Raw genomic sequence first — 11,847 nt, forward strand, 5'->3', positions numbered from 1 at the left:
GATCTTGTCTCAAGTGTCTAGTACGGTGCTCTGCCCTCAGTAGCTTGTAAATTCCTTGAGGACAGGGATCACATCCCAGGTGTCTAGCACAGTGCTCTGCACACAGAAGATTGTAAGGTCTGTGAAGGCAGAGATCAAGAACCAAGTGCAGTGCACACGTGGCTGCCCAATTAAACTATCTGCTTAATCATTCCACCCTCTGAAACTTGCAAAATTCTGTGACCTGGGTTTGAAAGGCTCAGTGCTTTCTTAGTTCTCATTCTGCCTCTCTACCTGCTCTTCCTACTAAATAGAGCAGACTTTTCCCCTCCCCCTCACCACCAGTAGTTACTTCTCTACCAGGCTCAACCCTTTTATTTTCCCTTTCTTCCCTCCCCTCTGCATCGACTGTGCACTTGGCCGGACTCTCAGAGCGCTCTGATACTCACCCCCAGCCCCACAGCACTTCTGTGAAGCTCCTTAGACATTACTCCATCCCAGATCCTTAATCTATTTTAATGTCCACCTCCCCCTGGAGATTGTAAGCTTGTTGTGGGCAGGGATCGTGTCTACCAACTCTGTTGAGTTAATAATGATAATAATAGTAACTGTGGCATTACTTTTTACTTACTGTAAGTGCTTACTATGTGCCAGGCTTAGATACAAGCTAATTGGGTTGGACTCGGTCCCTGTCTCACATATGGGACTCAGTTTTCATCCTCATTTTCCAGATGAGGGAACTGAGGCCCAGGGAAGTGAAGTGGCTCGCCGAAGGTCGCACAGCAGACAAGTGGCAGAGCAGGGATGAGAACTCAGGTCTTTCCGACTCCCAGGCCCAGGCTCTATCCGCTAAGCCACACTGCTTCTCAAGTACTGGGAGAGTATTGTACTTTCCCAAGCATTCAGTACAGTGCCTTGCATGCAGTAAGCGATCAGTTAAAACCACTGATGGATTGGTTGCCTGGACTCATGGCACCCCATACAATCCCCTTAGCCTGGAACCAACAGAATTGTGTCTGATCCGTTTTGTTGCGGGGCCTAATCCATTTTACAGTCCAGAAATGCTTTCCCTTGGGGTCCAGTTGGTTCACCCCAAAAGCCCCCAGCCAAACCCAGTTGACTAAAACAGACTGTCCACCACCAAGGACACAGACCGTGACCAGGCAATCAATCAATCAATGATAGTAGCACGGCCTGGTGGAGAGAGCCCGGGCCTGGGAGTCAGAAGGACCTGGGTTCTCATCCCGGCTCCGCCACTTGTCTGCTGTTCGACCCTGGGCAAGTCGCTTCACTTCTCTGGGCCTCAATTTCCTTGTCTGTCAAATGGGGATTAACACTGAGAGCCCCATGTGGGACATGAACTGTGTCCTACCTGATTAGCTTGTATCTACCCCAGGGCTTAGTAGAGAAGCAGCTTGGCTCAGTAGAAAGAGCCCAGGCTTGGGAGTCAGAGGTCAATGGTTCGAATCCCGGCTCCACCACTTGTCAACTGTGTGACTGTGGGCAAGTCACTTCACTTCTCTGTGCCTCAGTTTCCTCATCTGGAAAATGGGGATTAACTGTGAGCTTCACATGGGACAACCTGATTACCCTGTATCTACCTCAGTGCTTAGAACAGTGCTCTACACATAGTAAGTGCTCAACAAATGCCAACATTATTATTAAAGTGTCTGGCATATAGTAAATGCCATAAAAAACAAAGCACTGTGTCCAACCTGATGATCTTGAATCTACCCCAGCGATTAGAACAGTGCTTGACATATAGAAAGTGCTTAATAAATACAAATAGTAGTAATGAGGCATATTAGGCATATGGTAAGTGCTTAATAAATACCATTATTGTTATTTCTAGCATAACAGAGTGCCCAATTAGAGCAGTGCTCTAAATTCTTAGGAAGTACGGAATAACCAAGGGACACATGCCCCACCCACAGGAAGCTTCTACTCTAATGGAGCCTACAAACCCCAGAATATTTACAACTAAAGTGTCCAACATAAACGGTTGAGTACACCCATACACATATATTATTACTCTTCATTTCCTCATCTGTTAAAGGGGGCTCATTCTTCCCGACTCTCCCCACCTCACAGCGAAGCCTAAAGGATAAAATGAGATTCATTCATTCAATCGTATTTATTGACAGCTTGCCATGTGCAGAGCACTGTACTAAGCACTTAGAAAGTACAATACCGCAATAAAGAGAGACAATCTCTGCCTATAACGGGCTTACAATCTAGAGGTCACCAATGTGAAAGGACTTGGGAAAAATAAAAAAGGGTCTCTAAAAAAACAAACAAACCTACAGTCATCTCCTGAAAGATGATGAAGTGAAAAGACACGGCAGTGGACTTGTGCCCCCTCTGCCGTCTCACTGCTCCCCAAACTTTATCTCACTGCTCCCCAAACTCTCCGGTCTGTCTCCACCCCACCCCCTCCTCTCCAGCTACGTGTCCTGACCAGGCAGCTTGCGGTTTCAGCCGGTTGCCCCATACCATCCCTTTGGGCCACTCATTTCCCCTCCGCCTCTGTTCCCACCTGCTTGGAGAAGCCTAGAGTAGCGAACTGGGCCGTTAAAAGTTTGGAACAGTGCCGGGATATTTATCGACACCAGTGTGTTCTTCCCAGGAGGGTCGGGGCAGGGTCTGGGCTGATAGGGTGTCGGGCTCCTGGTTTCTCCCAGTAGATCAGCTTCTCCGAGCTCTGAGGCTCCCAGTTGCCAAAGCACTTGGGGGAGATTTCCTCAGGGCTCCCTAGACTCTAAGCTAGGGACTGTGGCCAGGGAATGTGACTGTTTATTGTTATATCGGATTCTCTCAAGTGCTCCTCTAGACTGAAAGTTCATCATGGGCAGGGAATGCTCTGTTTATTGTTATATTGTACTCTCTCGAGCGCTTAGTATGGTGCTCTGCACACAGTAGGCACTCAAATACGACTGAACCAACGAATGAATAGAAGCAGCATGGCCTAGTGAAAAGAGCCTGGGGCTGAGGAGTCATACTAATCCTGTCTCTGCCACATGCCTGCTGCCTGACCCTGGTCAAGTCACTTCACTTCTCTGTACCCCAGTTTCCTCCTCTGTAAAATAGAGATTCAATACCTGTTCTTCCTCATACTTAGAATCTGTACCCTGGTTGGGGCAGGGACTGTGTCCGCCCTGAAAGCTTTGTCTACCCCAGAGCTCAGTAGAGTCTTTGGCACTTTGTAAGTGATTAACAAGTACCACAGTGAATAGTCTCATCATTTCTGGGAGTGGGTTTGCCCTGAGGCATTCTAGGTACCCTAAAAGGATCCAGAAACATACTTACCTCGTCAAGGCTCTCAGTGCCGGGAACAGAGTAAGGGCTTAACAAATAACATAAAAAAGAAAGGCTGCAGGGTGACTTACAGGAAATCAACAATTCGCCAGACGAAACTGAATGTTTTTGAAGTACAACTACATTCCAAAAGTAAAGCCTTCCCATTTGGGTAAATGCTTGAGATCTATTTAAGAGAAGCAGTGTGACCTAGTGGAAAGAGCACGGGCCTGGGAGTCAGAGGAACCAGATTCTAATTTCAGTCATGTCACTAGCCTGCTGTGTGTCCTTAGACAGGTGACTTATCCTTTCTGTGCCTCAGTTTCCTATCAGTCAGTCAATCATATTTACTGAGTACTTACTGTGTGCAGTGCTCTGTATCAAGTGCTTGGAAGAGTACAGTAGAAAAATAAACAGATACTTCCCCTGCCCACAATGAGCTATCTAAAAGTGGGGATTAAATATCTGATCTCCCTTCCCTTTAAACTGTCAACGAAATGGGTGGGATGGGCCTCTTCTCAAATCTGATTATCCTGTATAGATCAATGGTATTTGAGCACTTACTGTGTCCAGAGCACTGGATCAAGCACTTGGGAGAGAGGAGCAGAGTAAATAAACACGATTACTGCCCTCAGGCCACTTTCTGCATCTACTCCAGTGCTTAGCACAGTGCATGCACTTAAATATCTCAATGATTATTATTCCTCCTTTGGAAAATGAGGACAGGGTACCTGCTATCCCTTCTTGGACTGTGAGACAGGCACTGTGTCTGTTGGTCCCTCTTCCTACCTCAGGGCTAAGGTGCTTGACCCATAAGTGCAAATTATTTATTAATTATTAGGATTAGAGAGAGACAGTTGTGATGGAAGAGAAGCAGCGTGGCCTAATGGATAGAGCTCCGGCCTGGGAGTCAGAAGGACCTGGATTCTAATCCCTACTCCGCCACTTGTCTGCTGTGTGACCTCGGGGAACTCGCTTCACTTCTCTGGGCCTCTATTCTCTCAACTGTACTATGAGGATTTAGACTGTGAGCCCCATATGGGACATGGATAATGTCCCACCCGATCATCTTGTATCTACCCCAGTGCTTAGAACAGTGCTTGACACATATTAAGTGCTTAGCAAATATCATAAAAAAAAAGAAACCCAATCTTGAGGAGCAAGCAAGTTCCCGCCTTCGGAAAAGCCTGCATGGGGAAGAGGCAGAAGCCAATTGAGAGTTAACATTTCTTCAAAGGCCCTCAGAAGTTGCTTGTCAGAGGCAAGACTTTTAAATATGGCAAGGGAAGTAGCACTTAAGAAATACAAAAGCTTTCTAGACAGCATCCACAACTGTCTGCCCGCTGGCCCGTCTATTGGCAAAGAGCCGAGCCAGGCGTGTCGAAAAACAATCAACACAACTCTAACGCCATCATAGAATCGCTCCATCACAGCTGCAGCAAGTCCCAGGAAACTCAAAGCCAAAAGCCTTTTAACACCGGCCCCACAGCGTTTATGTACGTCTGTCATTTATATTCCTTTCTCCCCCTCTAGACCGTAAGCTCATTGTCGGCAGAGAATGCGGTTTCCAACTCCGTGGTATCATCCTCTCCCAAGCCCTTAGTGCAGTGCTCTGCACACAGTAAGCGCTCAATAAATATGACTGATGGCTTGCCTTTCAGGCCTTTCTCGAGACACCGCACTGACAGGGTCCAGACAAACACCAAAACGTTTTCTTGGGGAGATTTTTTGGGGAGGGGAGCTCAGGTTTTTTAAGTGACTCTATGAGGAACAGGAAGAACAAATGAATTCTTAGAAATTCCTCCACCGTAATCTTCACCACGCTTTTCGAGCCTATAGATACGTATCCTCGTATTTAAAAGGAGACACCATCGATCAGTCGATGGGGCTTATTGAGGGCTTACTGCGTGCGGAGCGCTGCACTAAGCGGTTTGGAGAGTACAATACAACAGAGTTGGTAGACACATTCCCTGTCCACAACCAGCTTGCGCTATGAACAGAGAAGTTCACCTGTGAACGCGCGTGTGGCTGAAAAGGCCAGTGTGGGACTCCCAGCTCTGGCCACAGAGAGCTCACAAAAGAGCCGATCCTCCTCGTGATGTGGTTAATGCCTAGCGCTGTTTTCTATTTTGTCTCCTTGTCTGTCTTCCCTCACTAAGCTTTCGATCAGAGAGCTGCTCCCTTCTTGATGGCAGTGTGTCATACTGGTCTGTCCCCACACTCTCCTCCCTTATCTCTTTCCACTGCCCACCCCACACGCTCCGCTCCTCTGCCGCCCACCTCTTCACCGTCCCCCATTCTCACCTATCCCGCCGTCAACCCCTGGGCCACATCCTCCCGCGGTCCTGGAATGCCATTCCTCCTCACCTCCGCCAAACTAATTCTCTTCCCCTCTTCAAAACCCTACTTAAAGCTCACCTCCTCCAAGAGGCCTTCCCAGCCTGAGCTCCCCTTTGCCCTCTGCTCCCTCTACCCCCCACTTCACCTCTCCGCAGCTAAACCCTCTTTTCCCCCCTTTCCCTCTGCTCCTCCCCTTCTCCCTTCCCCTCCCCTCAGCACTGTATTCGTCTGCTCAACTGTATATATCTTCATTACCCTATTTATTTTGTTAATGAGATGTACATCACCTTGATTCTATTTATTTGCTATTGTCTTAATGAGATGTTCTTCCCCTTGAGTCTATTTATTGCCATTGTTCTTGTCTGTCCGTCTCCCCCATTAGACTGTAAGCCCATCATAGGGCAGGGGCTGTCTCTATCTGTTACCGATTTGTACATTCTAAGCGCTTAGTACATTGCTTCGCATATAGTAAGTGCTCAATAAATACTATTGAATGAATGAATATATATATACATTCTGTGTGCAGAGCACTGTGGTAAGCACTTGGGGAGAGTTCAATATAACAGACATATTCCCTGGCCATAACAAGCTCAGAATCTAAAGGGGGAGAGAAACATTACTATAAATAAATAAAAATTACAGATATGCACAAGTGCTGAAGGGCTGGGAGGGGGGATGAATAAAGGGAGCAAGTCAAGGTGATCCAGAAGGGAGTGGGAGAAGAGGAAAGTAGGGCTTAGTCACTGAAGGCCTCTTGGAGGACATGGGTCTTCAATTCTTCAAGAAGACTTTGAAGGAGGGGAGAGTAATTGTCTGTCAGATATGAAGGTGGAGGGTGTTCCAGGCCAGAGGAAGGATGTGGGGGAGAGGTCGGCAGTGCGACAGAAGGGATCGAGGTACAATGAAAAGGTTGGCATTAGAGGAGCGAAGTGTGTAGGCTGGTAGGAGGGGGCAAGGGGATCGACTGCTTTAAAGCTGATGGTGAGGAGTTTCTGTTTGATGTGGAGGTGGATGGGCACCCACTGGAGGTTCTTCAGGAGTGGGGAAACGTGGCCTGAATGTTTTCTTAGAAAAATGATCCGGACAGTGAAGTATGGATTGGATTGAGGAAGACATATGCGGCAGGAAGGTCAGCAAGGAAGCTGATAGAGTAATCCAGGTGGGGTAGGATAAATGCTTGGATTAACTTGGTAGCAGTTTGGCTAGAGAGCAGAAGGCAGATTTTAGCAATGCCGTGAAGGTCGACCCGACAGGATTTGGCCTGAAGTCTGATACCCTGCTGCCGTCGGTCTCCCAAAACGACGTGCTGACCCCCTAAATTCTGTTTTCTATTTCCTCACTTATAATGGAATCTTGGATCAACGTCTTTTCTGGGGAGCAGAATTCTGTCCTGGCTCTGTATTGCTGATAGGAATTTTGGGTTGTGCGTTTGCCTTCCTGGGGCACTGCCTCGGTTTTTTGTAGATTTATCATCAGGCCTTATCGCCTGACTGGTTCAGCAAAGAGGTTCACAGTCGATCGTATTTTTTCCGGGATGCTGACCTGTACGGTGGAGTCATCTGTGTATGGCAATTCCTGAATCACCATTTTTTTTTTAAATGGTATTTGTTAAACACTTACTGTGTGCCAGGCACGGTACTAAGGGCTGGGGTAGGTCCAATCTCAACTCTGCCAGTTGTCTGCTATGTGACCTTGGGCAAGTCACTTGACTTCTCTATGCCTTAGTTTCCTCATCTATAAAATGGGGATGAAGACTGTGTGTCCCTTGTGAGACATGAACTCTGCCTAACCTGATTAGTTTGTTTCTACCCCAGCGCTTAGTTGAGTGCCTGGTACCTAGTAAGTGCTTAACAAATTCCACAATTATTATCATTATGCTAATAAGGATGGACACAGTCCCTGTCCCACCTGAGGCTTCTGGTCTTAATCCCCATTTTTCCAGATGAGGGAACTGAAGCCCCTAGAAGTGAAGTGACTTGGCCGAGGTCACATGGCAGAAAAGTGGCAGAGCCAGGATTAGAAGCAGGTCCCTCTGACTTCTGGGCTCATGGTCTATCCATTAGGCCACGCTGCTTCCCTTCGAAACCATTTCCGGACTACGGGTGAGGCTTGGCGTCTGTGAGACGCAGCAGTGAGAAAGCCCGTTCTAACCCCCGCATCCAGTCCTCTAGACTGTAAGCTCATTGTGGGTAGGGAATGTGTCTGTTTGTTGTTATCCTCTCTCAAGCACTTACTACGGTGCTCTGCACACAGTAAGCGCTCAATAAATATGATTGAATGAATAACTGAATGAAGGTCTCTGGTGGCTACCTCCAGCGTGGAGCCGTTCCCAACCCCCAGCCCCGCTTCCCTCTCCTGGCGCAGACTGGGCCTCTCCAGGCTCTGATCTGGCCAGCTGCTCTGTCCCATAGCCTCGGGGTCTTCCCCAACTTTTCAGGGCAGCCAAACCTGCTTAGTCATCTGCTAACATTTTTCCTTTTTTATGGCATTTGTTAATAATGATAATAATAATAATAATCATGGTATTTGTTAAGTGCTTACTATGTGCCAGGCACTGTACTAAGTGCTGGAGTAGTTATAAGGTAATTGGGTTGGACGCAGTCCCTGTCCCTCATGGGGCTCAGTTTCAATCCCCACTATACAGATGAGGGAACTGAGGCACAGGGAAGTGAAGTGACTTGCCCAAGATCACACATCGGACAAACAGCGGAGCCGGGATTAGAAGCTATAGTGTCCTGACTCACAGGCCTGGACCCTATCCACTATGCCATGCTGCTTCTCACGTAAATTAAGTGTTTACTATGTGCCAGGCACTGTACTAAGCGTTGGGGTAGATACAAGCCTATCGGGTTGGACACAGTCCCTGTCCCACATGGGGCTCACTGTCTTCGTCCTCATTTTACAGTTGAGGGAATGGAGGCATAGAGCAGTGACGTGACTTGGCCAAGGACAAGTGGTAGAGGTGGGAATAGAACCCAGGTCCTTCTGACTCCCAGGCCCGGGCTCTATCCATTGATTGTAGCAAATTCTTGGGAACATCTATGAAGAAGGCCTAGGGGAGCTGGCACTATTCCCTGCCTGTCACCCACATTCATTCATTCAATCGTATTTATTGAGCTCTCACTGTGTACAGAGCTCTGTACTAAGCACTTGGGAGAGGACAATACAAAGATAAACAGACACATTCCCTACCCACAAAAAGCTTAGTCTACAAGGGGGGAGACAGACAGTAATCTAAATAAATATGAGTGCTGTGGGGCTGGGTTAGGGGAAGAACAAAGGGAGCAAGTCAGGGTGACACTGAAGGGAGTGAGAGGAGAGGAACGCTTAGTCTGGGAAGGCCTCTTGGAGGAGATGGGCCTTCATTAAGGCTTTGGAGGAGGGGAGAGTCATTGTCTGTGGGATTTGAGGAGGGAGGGCATTCCAGGCCAGAGGCAGGACGTGGGCGAGAGGTTGACTGTGTGATTTGGTTCGCAGCCAAGATCTCGTCCACTGGGGCCACGCCGGGCCCTGACCACCCTTCCCCCGGCACTGTGACCCCAGGTCTCGACGACATCCTTTAGCAGCCAACACAGCCAGGACGAGTCTTGCTAGTCCCTCTATACCATAAGCTCATCGTAGGCAGGGAACATGACCGCTAATTCTGTGGAGAGAAGCAGCACGGCTTAGTGGCAGGAGCACAGGCTGGGGAGTCAGAGGACGTGGGTTCTAATCCTGGTTCCGCCACTTAGCTGCTGTGTGACATTGGGCAAGTTACTTCACTCCTCTGGGCCTCTGTTACCTCATCTGTCAAATGAGGATTAAGACTGTGAGCCCCATGGGCGACAGGGACTAGGTCCAACCTGATTTCCTTGAATCTACCCCAGCACTTAAAAGAGTCCTTGGCACATAAGAATCACTTAACAAATACCCTAATTATTATTACTCTCCTAAGTGCCTACTATAGCGCTCCGCCCACAGTAAGTGCTCAATAAATACCATTAAGAGATTGATTGACTGACCTGGCCGGCAGCAGAGAGCAACGAGACAGCTCGATAATCTCCACAATCTGATCTTTTCCCTTTCTTACTGACGTCAGCTGCAAAAACAAACGGAAATCCCAGAACACCAGACTCGGGCCCGGGGTGGGTGCTAGGTTGCTAATCAGGAAGACAAAAGGGTGCCAGGTGGTGGCATCTTGATAACGGTCTGTGCCAACTTGCTCTTTGCCCACTGTCCCAGAAAATCTGGGATGCCACCTGCCCAATCAGCTGCCTCTGTTCCTTCTCAGGATGAACTGGTATCTTCAAACCTCCTCTCTCCACTGGTCTGTATATGATCTGTGGGCAGGGACCCCATATACTCAACTCTGTTAATCAGTCAATAGTATTTACTGAACGCTTATACTGTGCATAGAGCACTGTACTAAAGCACTTGGGAGAGTATAATGCCACAGAGTTGGCAGACACATTCCCTGCCCACGAGTTTACAGTCTAAAGGGGGAGAGACAGACATTAATATGAAGAAATTACGGATAAGGACACTAAATGGTTGGGGCTGAGGATGGGGTGAGTCAAAACTGTAAGCTCGTTATGGACAGGGAATGTGTCTACCCCGTTGTACTCTCTCAAGTGCTTAGTACAGTGCTCTGCACTCAGTAACAGCTGAATAAATATGATTGAATGAATGGAATGAATACAGGGTGCAAATCCAAGGGCAAGACAGAAGGGAGTGGGAGAAAAGGAAATGAGTGCTTAGTCGGGAAATGGCTCAGTGGAAAAAGCACGGGCTTGGAAGTCAGAGGTCATGGGTTTGAATCCTGACTCTGCCACTTGTCTGCTGTGTGACCTTGGGCAAGTCACAACTTCTCTGTGCCTCAGTGACCTCATCTGTAAAAATGTGGATGAAGACTGTGAGCCCCATGTGGGATAACCTGATGACCTTGTATCTACTCCAGCCCTTAGAATAGTAGCGCTTAACAGATACCAACATTATTATTCCAGTGCTTAGAACAGTGCTTTGCACATAGCAAGTGCTTAACAAATACCAAAAAAAAAAGCCTTCTTGGAGGAAATGTGCTTTCAACATGGGTTTGAAGGTGGGGAGAATGATGATCTGACACAGATGAAATGGGAGGGAGTTCCCGGCCGGAGGCAGGACGTGGGCCAGGGGTCGGTGACGAGATAGGCGAAACTGAGGTAGAGTGAGTAGGTAGGTTGGCGTTAGAAGAGGAAAGTGTGTGGGCTGAGTTGTAGTAGGAAATCAGAGGTAAGGCAGGAGGGGGCGAGCTGACTGTTTTAAAACCAAGGGTAAGGAGTTTCTGTCAGATGTAGAGGTGGATGGGCAACCACTGAAGGTTCTTGAGGAGTGGAGAGACGTGGACTGAACATTTTTGTAGAAAAATGATCCGGGCAGCGGAGTGAAAAGTGGACTGAAGGGAGTGACAGCAGGGAGGTAGGTCAGCAAGGAGGCTGATACAGTAATCTAGGCAAGTTTGGATGGAAAGAGTGGATTATAGTGATGCTGTGAAGATCATCATCGTCATCATCAATGGCATTTAGGAGCGCTTACTATGTGCAGAGCGGTGTACTAAGCTCTTGGGAGAGTACAATACAATCGAGTTGGCACACACGTTCCCCACCCGCCACGGTCTTATATTCTAGCGAGAACTGACAGAATTTGGTGACAGACTGAAACGGGAATTGAATGAGAGATGAGTCAAGCGTAATGTCAAGGTCCGAGGCTCGTGAGGCAAGGAGGATGGTGGTGCTGTCTACAGGGATGGGAAAGTCACGGGGAGGATAGAGTCTGAGTGGGAAGATGAGGAGTTCTGTTTGGGACATTAAATTTGAGTTGTTGGCGGAACACCCAAGTAGAGATCTCCTGAAGGCAGGAGGACATGTGAGATTGCAGAGCAGGAGGGAAACCAGGGCTGGGGGTGGAGATTTGGGAACCATCGGCATAGAGGTGGCAGTTGAAGCCATGTGAGAGAATGAGTCCGCCCAGGGAAAAGATGGAACTCTCAAACGATGGAAAGAGACCCAGAATTGAGCCTCAAAACTCAGTTGTACTGTACTTCCCCAAGTGCTTAGCACAACAACACACAGTAAGCGCTCAATGAATACCCCTGGTGGACTGATTTCTCCTGGTTGCTCTAAGTCACAAGTCACCCGGTGGCTACTTGACAGGTGTAAGGGTGGGCTATTTCAAAAGTGTCAAGGATGGTGGTGGTGGTGAAAGAAACAACGAGACGTG

This window comes from Ornithorhynchus anatinus, chromosome 21 (assembly GCF_004115215.2).
Source record: "Ornithorhynchus anatinus isolate Pmale09 chromosome 21, mOrnAna1.pri.v4, whole genome shotgun sequence".
Lineage (NCBI taxonomy): Eukaryota > Metazoa > Chordata > Mammalia > Monotremata > Ornithorhynchidae > Ornithorhynchus > Ornithorhynchus anatinus.